This window comes from Arachis stenosperma, chromosome 6 (assembly GCF_014773155.1).
Source record: "Arachis stenosperma cultivar V10309 chromosome 6, arast.V10309.gnm1.PFL2, whole genome shotgun sequence".
Lineage (NCBI taxonomy): Eukaryota > Viridiplantae > Streptophyta > Magnoliopsida > Fabales > Fabaceae > Arachis > Arachis stenosperma.
This window is the reverse complement of record NC_080382.1, coordinates 79,350,826-79,357,124: the sequence shown is the minus strand read 5'-3', so window position 1 is coordinate 79,357,124 and position 6,299 is coordinate 79,350,826. Positions and strand designations below refer to the sequence as shown.

Genomic DNA, 6,299 nt, shown 5'->3' with positions numbered 1-6,299 from the left:
CTGCCTCTGAAGTTACTGAGATGATGGTTGGGATCTGTAGTGCCATCGTATAAGGTCATGTCTGGGAGTTTAAAGTCCTTTGGGATTTTTGTCTTCATGATTTCTTTGGTGAATGGGTCTTGCTCCTTTCGTGCGTTATCTTCGGGAATGGATCGGCTGGCTTTCGTCTTGACATCGGCTTCAAGTTTTAGGAGTTTGGTTTCCAGTTCCCGGCGTCACCTTATTTCTCTTTGTAGATCCTTCTCGGCCTCTCATTGACGTAGAGCATCTTCTGCAAGTTGTTTTAACCGATCTTGAAATGCCTCCAGGGCTCCCTCGTTTGGGGAGTTTTTATTGTTGATTTGGAGAATATCTTTTGGTGTTGTGTCCGCGTTTTTATGCAGCATTCTTTCTTCTAGATCTGAGGTGTGATCATTGTCAGGGTCTTCCGCCATGGTAATAGGATGTCTTCCAGATCCCTGGCAACGGCGCCAATGTTCCGAGGGTTACCTGAAACTGGAGGTCGATCTCGGACGAGATCTTATATGCTGGCCGAAGCTGCGGAGTCCGATCTGATGATGGTGGTCGGAGTCGTTGTGTCCAACTCGTTGGACTTTGGTGATGATGCTGATCCTTCGTCCCCGGAGGGTGGGGGATACCTGCAAGGGACTCCGATGCTTAAGTTAGCAAGGGTATTAACCAGGTATTGAGTAGAATCAGTGTATGAGTTATACCTGGGTGCTCCAGTGTATTTATAATGGCGTAGGGTGACCTTCTTAGATAAGATAAGTTAGTTATCTTATCTTACCTTTGTCTTATCTTCAAGTGAGGTCATCTTTATCTTCAAGGGAACCGCCCTTCTCTCTGTAGGCTTGGGCTGCCTTAAGATTTGGGGCGTGTTCCTCTATTCGGGCCCTTCTTTGGACTTTCCTGGTGACTTGGCCGAGTTCTTTGGAAGGAGGTCGGGTTCCCTGACTTGAAGAGGTCGGTCGCTTTGTCTGTCGAACATCCCGGGTCAGACAGCTCGACCCAGGGTATGAACAATACCTGTCTTCCAATTTTCTGAATCTATTGTTTAATGTTCTTGAACACCCAAACACTCTTTTCTGGTTGCCTAACTAAGTAGTTTAACCAACCATTGTTGCTTAGTCTATCAATCCTCGTGGGATCGATCCTCACTCACCTGAGGTATTACATGGTACGACCCGGTGCACTTGCCGGTTAGTTGTGGGTTGTAAAATCCGCACCACTTCTTCCGTTCTGGCGTTGAGCACCAGTGCTGGCGTTCAACGCCAGTAAGGGGCTCTCTCCAGGGTGTTCTATTTTCCTCCTAAGCATGTTGTTCCTGTTCTAAGTGCTACACATGATCACAAACTTTAAAAAGCAATAGAAAACTATAGGCATTAAAATAAAATAATCTAAAGTAAAACTAAATTAAACAAAAGAAAGAAAACACTGTACGTATGGTTGGGTTACCTCCCAAGAAGCGCTTCTTTACCGTCATTAGCTTGACAGACAGCTCCTTTACAGAGGTTGATAGGTGCTCAGATCTTTACCCCTCATGGTGAATTTTCTTCCTATGCTCTCATGGATTAGCTCAACATGCTTTAAAGACAGGATCCGGTTCACAGTATGTGAAATAACTGGACTTCTAGTGAAGACAACTCTCATGCCAGGTGAGAAGTCTTTAGTTGGAATCTTCTTGTTCCTCCAGCCCTTGGATATCTTCTTCTTGGTACCACCATTGTCTGAGAGCGACTGAGGGGGATCTTGAATAGGATATGATCCTCATTCAACCTCAGGAGTAGTTCTCTTTTTTCCACATCTATCAAGGCCTTTGCAGTAGCTAAGAAAGGCCTTCCAAGGATGATGGAGTTGTCTCTGTCCTCCACAGTGTTAAGTATTACGAAATCCGCAGGGAGGTAAAGGCTTTCAACCTTTACAAGAACGTTTTCCACCATGCCATATGCCCATTTTAGGGACTTATCTGCCATCTCCAGTGAGATTTTGGTGGGTTACCCCTCTTGGATCCCCAGCTTCTTCGTCACAGAGAGAGGCATAAGATTAATTTTAGAGCCAAGGTCGCACAATGCCTTATCAAAGGTGATGGTCCCTATAGCACAAGGGATCAGGAAGCTTCCAGGATCTAGCATATTTGGAGGCAGCTTCTTTTGGACCAAGGCACTGCATTCCTTGGTTAGCACCACCATGTCATCTCCCTTCAGGGCCCTCTTCTTGGAGATAGCATCATTCAGACAGGCCATATAAGGGGTTTCTTCTCCAATACCTCTTCAACAGAGATATTGGCTTGCAGCTTCCTGAGGATTGCCAAGAACCGAGCAAGTTACTCCTCCTTAGGTTCCTCATGCACGTCTGGAGAGGGTTCTTCCTCAGACTCCTCCATCTTCATAGGGACGTGCATGGCGATATTTCCAGTCTCCTTCTGAGCCTTGATCTCCTTCAGCTTCTCAGTAGTTGGTTCTCCTTGGGTTCGACCTTAGCTTCCACAATAAGGACCTTGCACTCTTCCTTTGGATTCACTTCCGTATTGCTTAGAAGAGTGTTGAAGGGGGTTTCTGAGATCCTCTTACTCAGCTAACCTACCTGTATCTTCAAATTCCGAATGGATGACCTAGTTTCTGCCATAAAACTGTGCGTGCCCTTAGAGAGGTTAGAGACTATAATAGCCAGGTCAGAGAGGCTTTGTGTGGGAGTTTCCATTTGCTGCTAAGAGATCTGGAATGATCTATTGTTGAACAGGTTCTAGTTCGTTCCACCTTGATTACTATTGAGGCCTTGTTGAGGCTTCTGCTGGTCTCTCCAACCGAAGTTTGGGTGGTTCCTCCATCCCTGATTAAAAGTGTTCGAATAAGGATTGTTATTGGAGTTCCTAGAGGAGTTTTCCATGTAGTTTACCTCCTGCATGGTGGTCCATGCCGTGTCACCAGCATCCACCTCATACGCCGCTTTTGGAGAATAAGCAGCTGAGCTTTGTGTCCTACTCAAGTGCTAAGAGATCATATTGATATGCTAGGACTTGAGCTTGTTCTGAGCCAAAATGACATTCAGAGTGTCCACCTCCATGACTCTTCTCTTCTGGCCTGCCCCATTGTTCACAGGATTCCTCTCAAAAGTGTACATGTATTAGTTGTTGGCAACCATGTCTATAAGGTCCTGCTTCCTCAGGCATCTTCTTCATGTGGAGTGAGCCACCAGCAGAGTGGTCTAGTGCCATCTTGGACATCTCAGAGAGGCCATCATAGAAGATCTCTAACATGGTACACTCTGAGATCATGTCAGGAGGGCATCTTCTAATCAGCTTCTTGTACCTCTCCCAAGCTTCATAGAGGGACTCTCCTTCTTTTTGTCTGAAAGTCTGGACTTCCATCCTAAGCTTACTCAGCTTCTGAGGAGGAAAGAACTTGGCAAAAAATCCATTGATCACCTTCTCCCAAGTGTCCAGGCTCTCTTTAGGCTGAGAATCCAGCCAAAGCCTTTCTCTGTCCCTTATAGCAAAAGGAAAGAGCATGAGCTTATAAACCTCTGGGTTTACTCCATTAGTTTTGACAATGTCATAGATCTATAGAAAATCATAGATGAATTTGTTAGGGTCCTCTTGTGGGAGTCCATGGAACTGGCAATTCTATTGTACTAGAGTGACCAGTTGAGGCTTAAGCTCAAAGTTATTTATACCAATAGCAGGTATGAAGATGCTGCACCCATAGAAGTTAGAGTTGGGTGCAGTGTAAGATCCAAGGACCCTTCATGCGTTTCCTCCAGCTTTTGGATTGGCTGCCATTGTTGTATCTACAGCTTCCTGCTCAAGAGCCTCCGTGAGGTTACCTCTGGCTTTGCTAGGTTGAGCTTGCTGCAAATGCCTTCTTAAGAGTCTCTCAGGTTCAGGACCAGGATCAATAAGGACTTCTCTATCCCTATTCCTACTCATATACAAAAAGAAAGAAACCAAGAAGAGTAAAAGAAAGAAGTCTCTATGTCAGAGTATAGAGAGCTCCTTGTGAGAAACACAGAAAAAGAGAAAAGAAAATAAAGGTGCCTTTTATTTAAAAAGGAGTTTTTGAAAATAAAGAGGGGGAATGGTTTGCAAATTTTTGAAAATAGGTGAGAGAGAAAGAGGTTAACAATTTTCGAAAAAAGAAGAGAGAGAAAGAAGAAAAGATTATCGAAAAAGAAGAGAAAGAAAAATTAAAGAGACACCAAACTTTTAAAATCAAAATAAAACAAACAAGTAACTAACAAGTTCTTGAAATTCAAAAGTTAAAAAGAAAAAGTCAAAAGAGAGAAACAAGATAAGATACGAGTTTAAAAATTAAGACAGGAGATTTGATTTTGAAAAATTTTGAAATTAAAAAGAGAAAGTCAAAGAAAGAATTTGAAATTCAAATTTTGAAGAAAGAAACACTAACCAAATACTAAAATTTTAAAATTTGAATTTAATAGAAAGATAAGTTAACAAAATTTAAAATTAAGGAAAAAGATAACATAAAGATCAAAAAAGAAAAGATAGGCAAGAAAATTAAATTTAAATAAAAAGATTACTAACGGGACGTCAAAATTTTAAAATTTCAAACCAAGATAGGAAAGATTTTCGAAAATATATAAATTTGGATTTTTTTTTTGAAAATTTAGAAAGAAAAGAAAACAGTAGAAAGATACCAAACTTAAAATTTTAAAATCAAAGACACTGATTTTGAAAAATTAAAAGGAAAAAACACCAAAAGACACCAAATTTCAAAATTTTGAAATGAAATAAAAGAAAGTAACACAAAAGTTTTGAACAAAAAGAAAAGGAACCAAGAACAATTTTTGAAAAACATGAAAAGAAAAATTAACAAAATCCAAAAGGACACCAAACTTAAAAATTGACACACGACTCAAACAAAAGATAAAGATGACTGAAGATGAAAATTTTTGAAAAATATTATAAAGAGGGTTCGAAAATTAACAAGAAAAGCAATAAAAGAAAAACGAGTAAAAAGTACATGATCTAAGAAGCAAGGCAACTGTTAGTTTATCCATCCCCAGCAATGGCACCAAAAACTTGGTGCGCGAAATTGAACTCGCACAACTTCACCAGCAAGTGCACCGGGTCGTCCAAGTAATACCTTATGTGAGTGAAGGTCGATCCCATGAGGATTGTTGGATTAAGAAAGCAATGGTTATCATGCAGATCTTAGTCACGCGAATAGAAAGATAGTGGTTGTTGTTGTAGGCACATAAAGCAAAACAATAAAAAAAAATAGTAAACAATTAACGTAGAAACAATAATGAGAAATCAGTTAAGGTCTTAGAGATGCTTTATCTTTCCGGATTAATACATCTTACAGACCATTTTAATAATGAAGGATTCATTCTGTGACAAAGCTATAAGTGATTAACTCCTGTCCTCTCAGCAAGTTAATCTCCTCTAATTCACATCAAATGCCGTTGTCAGTGGTCATTCAATATGAACGAGGGTGAAACTCACGCAATTAATTCTCCTTCTTGATCCTACTCAAAATGCCACAGACAAGATCATATCTTCCCAATCAAAGAATGAAGCTTAATATTCTAGCCTTAGTGCCACAGAAATCTCAGCCCAAACACTCACCAAGTGGGCCCCAAAAGTGGATTTTAGTACTAAAAGACTGTTTTACCCTTTCTTATGTAATCCTTAGTCATTAGCTTAGTATTTAAAGACTTTTTACACTTGATCTTTGCATTCTTGAGGGAGAGATCAGCCATATTTCGTTTTTCATATTGTATTTTCTATCAGTATGAGTTTCTAAACCTCCTTGGTTGAGGGGAGGAGCCCTGTTGAATTTTATGGATTAATAAAAGTATTACTGTTTCTCTTCAATCTGTGTTTGATTCAATTCTAAGATGTATCTTCGTTTTTCAACTTGATGAATGGGATGACCCGTGACAATCACGTTGTTCTTCATTCTAAGAACGCATGCCTGACAACCACCCATGTTCTTCTTGGGTTCGTGTGAATACGTAATTGGAAAGCATCGAACCACCAGCTTGATTATACATCTCTTAGACGGCTAATCCACAACTTCATTGGGGACTTCTCAAGACACCAGTTCAGCTGAGGTATGGGGAGATTAGGGTCTTTGTGGTAAAGCTAGAACCCAAAGGTGCAGCATGGATCATTAAGGAGAATGGACTGCAAGAACTTCACCCTCGATCAGAATGGATCCACACTAACCCTGGGGTTCAGATCTGGAGAAGATTGGCGATTGCTAACCCGGCGTTGATCATATACAGCCTGCCATAAAAGAAATCATTCACAATTGAAGAAGACAGTAAGACCAGAG

At 40.8% G+C, this 6,299-nt stretch overlaps 1 non-coding gene across 1 annotated transcript; it reads left to right on the top strand.

The window, feature by feature from the left end:
• The first annotated feature begins 3,272 nt into the window (after positions 1 to 3,272).
• Positions 3,273 to 3,376, top strand: LOC130937619 (small nucleolar RNA R71). Its single transcript, XR_009068829.1, has one exon. It is a non-coding gene; the product is annotated as a small nucleolar RNA R71 (small nucleolar RNA).
• The last annotated feature ends 2,923 nt before the right edge of the window (positions 3,377 to 6,299 follow it).